The sequence below is a fragment of the Scyliorhinus canicula genome, chromosome 11 (assembly GCF_902713615.1).
Source record: "Scyliorhinus canicula chromosome 11, sScyCan1.1, whole genome shotgun sequence".
In the NCBI taxonomy this organism is placed as follows: domain Eukaryota; kingdom Metazoa; phylum Chordata; class Chondrichthyes; order Carcharhiniformes; family Scyliorhinidae; genus Scyliorhinus; species Scyliorhinus canicula.
The window spans coordinates 61352777-61362877 of NC_052156.1; positions in this window are offsets into that span (position 1 = coordinate 61352777).

Consider the following 10101-nt stretch of genomic DNA (forward strand, 5'->3'; position numbering starts at 1 on the left):
CACGCTGACTCAGGGAGAATGTGCAAACTTCACACAGTCAGCTAAGGTTGAAATCAAACCTGGGTCCCTGGTGCTGTGAGGCAGCAGTGCTCACCACTGTGCCACCGCCGCTCCTTCCCGGTGCTTCGGTTTTCTTCCACAGACCAAAGATGTGCAAGTTAGATGCATTAGCCTTTGCTGAATTGCACTTTAGTGTCCAAAGGTTAAAGTGAACAAATCAAGCAGGCTGCTTTGTTCTGGATAGTGTCAAGCTTCTTGAGTGTTGTTGGAACTGGACTGATCCAGCCAATTGGAGAGTATTCCATTACACTCCTGACTTGTACCTTGTAGATGATGGACAGGCCTTTGGGAGTCAAGAGGTGAGTTACCCGCCATAGGATTCCTAGCCTTTGACCTGCCATGGTAGTCACAGTATGAAATGGCTAGTCAAGTTCAGTTTCTGATCAATGGTAAACTCCAGGATATTGATTGTGGGGATTCAGCGATGGTAATGCCGTTGAAAGTCAATGGGTGGGGAATTGATTCTCTCTTGTAGGAGATGGTCATTGCCTGACAGTTGTGTGACACAAATGTAACTTGCCACTTGTCAGCCCAAGCCTGGATATTGTCCAGGTCTTGCTGCATTTGGACATGGACTGCTTCATTATCTGAGGAGTCGTGAATCGTGTTGAACATTGTGCAGTCATCCAAAAACATCCCCATTTCTGACCTTATGATGGAAGCAGCTGAAGATGGTTGGACCTGAGGAACTCCTGCAGTGATATCTTGGAGCTGAGATGATTGACCTCCAACCACCACAACCACCTTCCTTTGTGCCAGGTATGGCTCCAATAAGAGGAGAGTTTCCCCCCAGATTCTCATTGAATCCAGTTTAACTAGGGCTCTTTGATGCCATAATCAGTCAAATGCTAACTTGATGTTAAGGACAGTCATCCACACCTCACCTCTGGCATTCAGCTCTTTTGTCCATGTTTATACCAAGGCTGTAATGAGGTCAGGAGCTGAGTGACCCTTGCAGAACCCAAACTGAGCATCCGTGAGCAGGTTATTGCTGAGAAGTGCTGCCTAATAGCATTGTTGATGATTCCTTCCACCACTTTGCTGATGATGGAGAGTAGACTGATAGGGTGGCAATTGGCTGGATCGGATTGTCTTGTTTCTTGTGTACAGGACACATCTGGACAATTTTACACATTGCCGGGTAGATGCCAGTGTTATAGCTGTACTGGAACAACTTGGCTAGGGGTGCAGCAAGTTCTTGAGCACAAGTCTTCAATGCTATTGCTGGGATATTGTCAGGGCCCATAGCCATTGCAGTATCCACTGCCTTCAGTCATTTCTTGATATCTTGTGGAGTGAATCGAATTGGCTGAAGACTGATATCTGTGATGCTGGGGACCTCTGGATGAAACAGAGACAGATAATCCACTCGACACTTCTGGCTGAAGATTGTAGCGAACGCCTCAGCATTGTCTTCTACACATATGTGCTGGGCTCCTCCATCATTCAGAATGGGGATACCTATGGCGCCTCCTCCTCCAGTGAGTTGATTAATTGGCCACCACCATTCACGCTGGCTGTGGCAGGACTGCAGAACTTAGATCGATGAGTTTGTTGTGGAATCGCTTAGGCTTGTCTATTACTTGCTGCTTATGCTGTTTAGCACACAAGTAGTCCTGTGTTGTAGCTTCACCAGGTTGACACCTCATTTTTCGGTATGCCTGATATTGCTCCTGGCATGCTTTCCTGCACTCTTCATTGAACCAGGGTTGATCCCCTGGCTTCATGGGAATGGTAGAGTGGGGGATATGCCGGCCATGAGGTTGCAGATTGTGGTTGAGTACAATTCTGCTGCTGATGAAGACCTGCAGGATGCACTTTATGGATGCCCAGTCTTGAGTTGCTAGATCTGTTTGAAGTCTATCCCATTTAGCACGGGTGGTAGTGCCACACAACACGATGGAGGGTATCCTCAATGTGAAGAAGGGACTTTGTCTCCACAAGGACTGTGCGGTGGTCATTACCACCAAAACTGTCATGGACAGTGCATCTGCAGCAGGCAGATCGGTGAGGATGAGGTCAAGTATGTTTTTCCCTCTTGTTGGTTCCCTCACCACCTGCTGCATTCCCAGCCTAGCAGCTATGTCCTTTAAGACCTGGCCAGCCTGGCCTGTGATGGTACTATCGAGCCGCTCTTGGTGATGAACATTGAAGTCTGTGCTCACCTCATCTAATTGCAGGACACTAATTTCCCATTATACAACAATCACACACCATACCTCGAGTCCATATGACCCTGAGTTCTGTAGAAGGGACAATGGACTCGAATCGCTAACTGTGTTTCTCTCTCCACAGATGCTGCCAGACCTGCTGAATTAATCCGGCATTTTCTGTTTTTATTTCAGATTTCTAGCATCTGCAGTATTTTGCTTTTATTTACACACCATATCACCCTCAGCATGAGCCTTGGCTCAGTTGGTAACACTCTTGCCTCTGAATCAGAAGACATTACCTGGTGATTTTCCAATTGCTATTTGTGGCAACTTATGTACAAATTAGCTGCCATGTTTCCTACATAGTGACTGCACTTCTAAAGTCCTTAGTTAATTATAATGCACTATGGGACATTGTGTGATCACAAAAAATTAACATGAGCCCAAGTTAATTAATCACGCTCACCATTCCATTAGTGCCTATCTTCCAGGCCAGGCCTAGAGCTTCTGTGCAGTGTTACCCAGTGGCTGCAGCACAGCTAGTGAAAGGCTGTTGACTGTCACTGAGTGAGGCTGTAAGTAGCGTTGCAGGACACTCTCCACCAGACCCCAGAGGGCCTGGTTTCGGACTGCAGCACTTTGAGCTGGGTGACAGTAGTCTGGGATGGCTAACGTACAACAGCAGGGGTATTGGTGGAGTGGTGGTGGTGAGAGGATGAACGCTGTTATCATTAAAGAGGAAAGCAGTTTTGTGCTTCCTAGATCCACTGACATTCCCCTGAAAAACTCTGGTAATCTGCAGGACAGGTTGCTGCACTGCTGTGAGACTCTGCAAGGTCCGTTATGCATTGGTCTCAACGGCCACGATGGCAGGATTCTGAGTGTTGGTGCAAAAAGCAGATAGTTTGTGGCCTCAGTCAGAGCTTTATCTGCAGCACTCAGATACTGTGTGGCTTCTGCTTCTGCTGTAATGGAAGCTGAGACGCCAGCCATTATGGGTGGGATTTTCCTCCCCCTCCACAGCGTGTTCTGCAGTGGTGTAGGGTGGCTCACCAGTTTCCGGAAGTGGGACCATGTCAATGGAGTTTCCCGTTGAACCCAGTCTTTGCTGCCACAAAACCCTTGGTGGGGTGCGCTGTCGGCAGGACCATATGATCCCACCAGTGAGAAGGGCCAAAAAATCCTGCCCCATATTATCGTTGGATCTACCAATGTTTTTGAAGAACCGGCCACCAGTTCTGTTGCATACTTCATATCTCGGGTCAACGCAGAGATGACACTAGTTTCAATGGCAGGAAATTTGTCAACAGCATTTTATTCACGATGTCATAAGACCATAAGACATAGGAGCGGAAATAAGGCCATTCGGCCCATCGAGTCCACTCCACCATTCAATCATGGTTGATTTCAACTCCATTTACCCGCTCTCTCCCCATAGCCCTTAATTCCTCGAGAAATCAAGAATTTATCAATTTCTGTCTTAAAGACACTCAATGTCCCGGCCTCCACCGCCCTCTGTGGCAATGAATTCCACAGACCTACCACTCTCTGGCTGAAGAAATTTCTCCTCATCTCTGTTCTAAAGTGACTCCCTTTTATTCTAAGGCTGTGCCCCCGCGTCCTAGTCTCCCCTGCTAATGGAAACAACTTCCCTACGTCCATCCTATCCAAGCCATTCATTATCTTGTAAGTTTCTATTAGATCTCCCCTCAACCTCCTAAACTCCAATGAATATAATCCCACGATCCTCAGACATTCATCGTATGTTAGACCTACCATTCCTGGGATCATCCGTGTGAATCTCCGCTGGACCCGCTCCAGTGCCAGTATGTCCTTCCTGAGGTGTGGGGCCCAAAATTGCTCACAGTATTCTAAATGGGGCCTAACTAGTGCTTTATAAAGCCTCAGAAGTACATCCCTGCTTTTATATTCCAAGCCTCTTGAGATAAATGACAACATTACATTTGCTTTCTTAATTACGGACTCAACCTGCAAGTTTACCTTTAGAGAATCCTGGACTAGGACTCCCAAGTCCCTTTGCACTTTAGCATTATGAATTTTGTCACCGTTTAGAAAATAGTCCATGCCTCTATTCTTTTTTCCAAAGTGCAAGACCTCGCACTTGCCCACGTTGAATTTCATCAGCCACTTCTTGGACCATTCTCCTAAACTGTCTAAATCTTTCTGCAGCCTCCCCACCTCCTCAATACTACCTGCCCCTCCACCTATCTTTGTATCATCGGCAAACTTGGCCAGAATGCCCCCAGTCCCGTCATCTAGATCGTTAATATATAAAGAGAACAGCTGTGGCCCCAATACTGAACCCTGCGGGACACCACTTGTCACCGGTTGCCATTCCGAAAAAGAACCTTTTATCCCAACTCTCTGCCTTCTGTCTGACAGCCAATCGTCAATCCATGTTAGTACCTTGCCTCGAATACCATGGGCCCTTATTTTACTCAGCAGTCTCCCGTGAGGCACCTTGTCAAAGGCCTTTTGGAAGTCAAGATAGATAACATCCATTGGCTCTCCTTGGTCTAACCTATTTGTTATCTCTTCAAAGAATTCTAACAGGTTTGTCAGGCACGACCTCCCCTTACTAAATCCATGCTGACTTGTCCTAATCCGACCCTGCACTTCCAAGAATTTAGAAATCTCATCCTTAACGATGGATTCTAGAATTTTGCCAACAACCGAGGTTAGGCTAATTGGCCTATAATTTTCCATCTTTTTTCTTGTTCCCTTCTTGAACAGGGGGGTTACAACAGCGATTTTCCAATCCTCTGGGACTTTCCCTGATTCCAGTGACTTTTGAAAGATCATAACTAACGCCTCCACTATTTCTTCAGCTATCTCCTTTAGAACTCTAGGATGTAGCCCATCTGGGCCCGGAGATTTATCAATTTTCAGACCTTTTAGTTTCTCTAGCACCTTCTCCTTTGTGATGGCAACCATATTCAACTCTGCCCCCTGACTTTCCTGAATTGTTGGGATATTACTCATGTCTTCTACTGTGAAGACTGACGCAAAGTACTGGAACAGTGCAGGACTTCAGTGTTCTCTCATTCTGCCTTTTCCCACATGATTATCATAAACATTTTCAGTGCCAGTGGAGTGCATGGAAATCATTCAATTTAGCAGCGAGGGAAGCTTTTGATGGGTAAAACCCACTTTCAGCCGATAATGCTGCATCTACCTACAGATCATTCAAGGCTTCCTGTTAAAAGAGGGAAGTTGTGCATCATATTCACATATAATGTTCGCATATTCTTTGGAAATGTGAGGTGGTCTGGTGATGGAGCGATGATCATGCAGATGCACTTTTGTTGTGTGAACCTTGTGTAGATCAGGTGTCCTTGCATCCCTTGCACATCTTTCCATGACCTTGGCAACCATAGAGTACAATTATCATAGAATTTACAGTGCAGAAGGATGCTATTCAGCCCATCGGGTCTGCATCGGCCCTTAGAAAGAGCACCCTACTTAAGCTCACATCTCCACCCTATCTCCATAACCCAACCTAACCTTTTTGGACACTAAGGGCAATTTCGCATGGCCAATCCACCTAACCTGCACAACTTTGGACTGTGGGAGGAAACCGGAGCACCCGGAGGAAACCCGCGTAGACACGTGGAGAACGTGCAGGCTCCACACAGGCAGTGGCCTAAGCCGGGAATCGAACCTGGGACCCTGGAGCTGTGAAGCAACCGTGCTAACCACGGTGCTACTGTGCTGCCCATGAAAGGCTCACTTGGGCTTATGGTCTCTTCCTCATGCCCTGACAATTCAATATCATCTGAGGAGGGATAATCTTCGTCACATTGTTTTCCTCACATCTGTCCATGTTGCAGCACCATTGCGTCCATCTGTTGCACCATCTATTGCCTCATTCTATAGATACCTCACTGTCATCACCAGCCATGTATGCACGAGATAGTCCTTGTCACCAAGGATCCGCCCATCAACCTGACCTGGGGCTTCAAAACGTCTGGGAGCCGCTGAGTTGCTTAAGACGTATGCGTCATGACAGCTTCCTGGGAAACAAGCAGAGACTCATTCTTCTTCTTCTGTGGTCACACACCAGTTGTGTGTTCATGGACTGAAAACCTTAATGATTTACAAATGAAGTTGGCTGTTGTCAGGGAGTTTTATGGTAATATTAGTTCAGTCAATGGCACCTTGCATTCGCTGAAATCCAGCAATGACACGGAATGCGACTGACCTTGTGACCTGACTGTCTTCATCAGTGGTGAAGTGGATAAATCTACTAGCACAACTAAGTAGGGCATCAGCAAACAAATTGTAGAAAAAGGAGGCAGCACAGTGAGTAAAATCTGTTACACATATCGGGGGTAATTATTTAGAGCCACGTGGGAGTGGAGGTGCAGAGGTAAAGTTAGGGGCCTGTTTGTGGCATGTTGAAAGCTACACCAGCCAGTGGTAGGTTCTTTTAATGCATTTGTGTGCCATGAATATGCAGCAGTAAAATATTGTGGCACTCAGTTTAAAGGTGGCATAGTTAGCAAAGCAAAGGCATATTTAAGGGATTTATATTTGTATTGATAAACAGTAGAATTAAGGTATAGTTTTAAGTAGGTTTATTTTAATGTTTCTGTGCAGGTTAAAACCTATAGTTAGATGAATGCTGGATAAAGTTGTTTGTATGTGTGGGGGTTGGTTTCCATTCCAACTGTGATTCTGTTATGGTTGGAGAGGGCTACAGTGCAAAGAGTAAATAAACCAGCAGTGGTTGCTTAACAACTGGGTCTTGTAAGATAGAAAAGCTTTGAAGTTTTAATTTAACTGACTTGATTGCGGTTGGAAATAGGTAGTGAGAGGGAAGTCATCTCCCACAGCTCTGCTGGAAGCAGTTTGTTTTAGAAGGCTAAAGAGGGAACATCTCTTTCAGCCTTGCTAGAAGAAAAGCTGTCCTATGAAGTAATGGTTAGGAAAACAGATGATGGAAACCTAAATTCCAACTAGTTAGGGAAACTAGAGAAAGGAAGAGAAGTTTCCAAGTACAGAGGAAACTGGGAGCCGGAACACATTACTGTTCAGTTTGGGAGATGTTATTTGAAATAATTGTAGAAATCAGTGGCTGGATCTTGGAGTTTCTATAAAAGCCTTTCGACCAAGGAAACCTGAAGGAAAATCTGAACGAGAATCCTTGATGGAAGCAGCAGAGGGAAAGCATAATTTAAAGTGATTTTGAAAGCAGAATTTGAAATCACTGATGTAGAAGCTGAAGTTCAGTGAGACAAGGTGGCTCATGGTATAAGGATCATCTGGGGTGGGGGGGATTTTGCGTTCAGTGGGAAGTTTGTCTTCTTGCATGCTCAAAAGGGACTGTGTGTATTAATGAGATCATTGTAATTTAAGATGTACTTTGTAATCCGTGTTAATCTTAAATTCCATGTGCAATTGTTAAGCTAAAGGGAGAGTAAAGGAATATTGTATGATAATCCAATTTTTTTCACGTTTAATAAATGTTTCTTTTCTTGTTGTTAAAACGAATTAGCTGTGACTCTGTTCCTCCATGTTTTATACAAAAGTAGTTCCGGGTTGGGATTCTCTGGCCCACCGCACCCATTTTCTGCCGCAGCACACCCCCACAGGCAGTGGGATCCTCCGTCCCGGCTGCTGGCCAATGGGGTTTCCCATTGTGGGCACCCCCACGCTGTTTGGAAAATCCACGGGCGTGAGTGTGCTGCTGGCGAAGTGGAGGATTCCGCAGACAGAGAATCAAGCTCATGGTCTTTGGAGCCAGGGTTCTATTCTGGGGTCTTCCCTTCCAGTTATTACACCAACTGGGATTGCAACAGTATGTTCCAGTCAGTTCTGTGCAGCTGTGACTAAGGTGATGATCTCTGTGGGACAAGTTGGTGGGTGCTGAAAAGCTGGTGTTCGAGTGCAGAGAAGTGAGATAGAGGGAAAGGCCTAGCATCCTGTGTGTTGTGGTCCTGTAATGGTATAGGGGTAAGCCAGTCATGCAGGGATCGAAAGATGGATGAAGGGTTGAAAGGGCAAGGTCAGCCCAATCTATGGTGGGGTCTTGAATGTTGAATTGAGGGCGTGGGGTGGTAGAGGGAACAGTGACTGTCAAAAGGCATTGTACTTGGTATGGAGGCATGTCTAGTGTCAGGGTCGGGTACTGGAAGGTCTCATAGAATGGTCACAGGAGTGAACAAAAGTCTGGAAGAGGATGATGGGAGGATTAAGGATCAGAGTGGGCTTTGGGATGGTCACATGCCTAGACACAAGGGGGAGAGATGTGCAGGGTAAAAGGGGGATGTTCAAGGGTAACTGAAGGGAGAGGAAAGTTTTTAATGGGTGAGCCAAGCGTGAGGGCGATAGGGGCAGGTAGAAGGCACAGGATCGGGTTTCAAATGGAACACATTCCATAACCTGTGGACTGATGAAAACGCAGATTTGGTTGGAAGGACCTCAGAGCGAAGTTGGAGGAGTGTACTTTTGCCTGAGTGGATTTTGTGTTGTATGTAACTGGCCGATTAAATGAACTTCATTATAATTAGTTACCTGGATGAGAACCATGAAGAGCATGCTCAATTATGCATGTCCACCCTTTTCACACAATGCAATTGCTGCTGTACCTGGGTCTCATTCACTCGAAATTCGGACAGTTATGGGAGCAGGAGAAGAGAATGCGGGAAGGAAATCTCTTGCTGTTCAACACCAAAGGCCGCAAGGTGAACAGCAGGCAGCGCCAGAGGGCGAGCCTGGCCTGCACACAGCCAACACAGGCAACTCATCCAGAGGACAAGAACTAACTACTTCCAGATGTCAGAGAGGTGATGCCGGAGATATGTGAGGTCGTCCTGGAAAATAGTCACCCAGATGTGTTGGATTGTTCATCAAAGCGTGCAGCCACATGGATTAGGTGAGAACCTTACGACAGTGGTTCTCAAGGTTACAGTGGCATGACGAACAACGTTTTGGCATCTCAAGAAGATACATATCAACAGGAAAAGTCCCAGTGAACTTAGCAGGAAGATTTTGGTCAAAGATCACTTCCAAGCGACCGATAGTCATCTCAGATCGACCAACTGAGAGGTAACTGTGCGATTTAATTGAAACGATTTTGTTTAAAATTCTCAGCAATGGTGTTGGATTCATTGTGAGATTGTATCAAATTGTAATTCCCAGTCTCTGGCCTAAAAGGCTGAGGTAAAATCGCCTAAAGTACTTGATACAATGACACATAAACAAATGAGAAAAAATCCAATTACTTGTTCCCACGGGTCTTAATAGTTCCAAGATTAAACAGGGCTTTTTTGTGAGCTTTCCTTGGGAAATAAAATACTTGATGTGCTTTTTAACATATGAAATCTCGAACTAGATTTGAATGCACCAGTAAAACTAGCTTGGAAAATGGAGTCAAATGGCAGAGGTTTGTGACTGATGCCATTAAACATTTTTACGATATGATTTATCTGTTTTATTTCTAAGGAATATCCATTATCATCGAATCATCGAACATGATTTGTGATTTGAAAACAGTAGGTTTATCTATTGCTGAAACTGACAATCTATGAATGATAAGAGATAATTTTTTGTGCTGACAATCACATTTTTCTTATTTTGCTGTGATGGTGACGGGCACAATAAAGAAAATCGGTTGGAAGGTGTATATTTAGAAAATTATCCAAAACATTATTGCCATTACACATGAATGTATGATAACATCTAATGTCATTTCTACTAAATGGATTGTTTTTTCTCAGTAGACCATCTGCATGACTTCAATGATCAAAAATGTAATGACATTGTAATGCTGAAATTTTAGGAGCCATAACTGTTTCCAAATGAATTGCTTAAAACATCATTTTCTCCCTATTAAGACTTGTTCGCATGAGAGCAAATTCCTTTT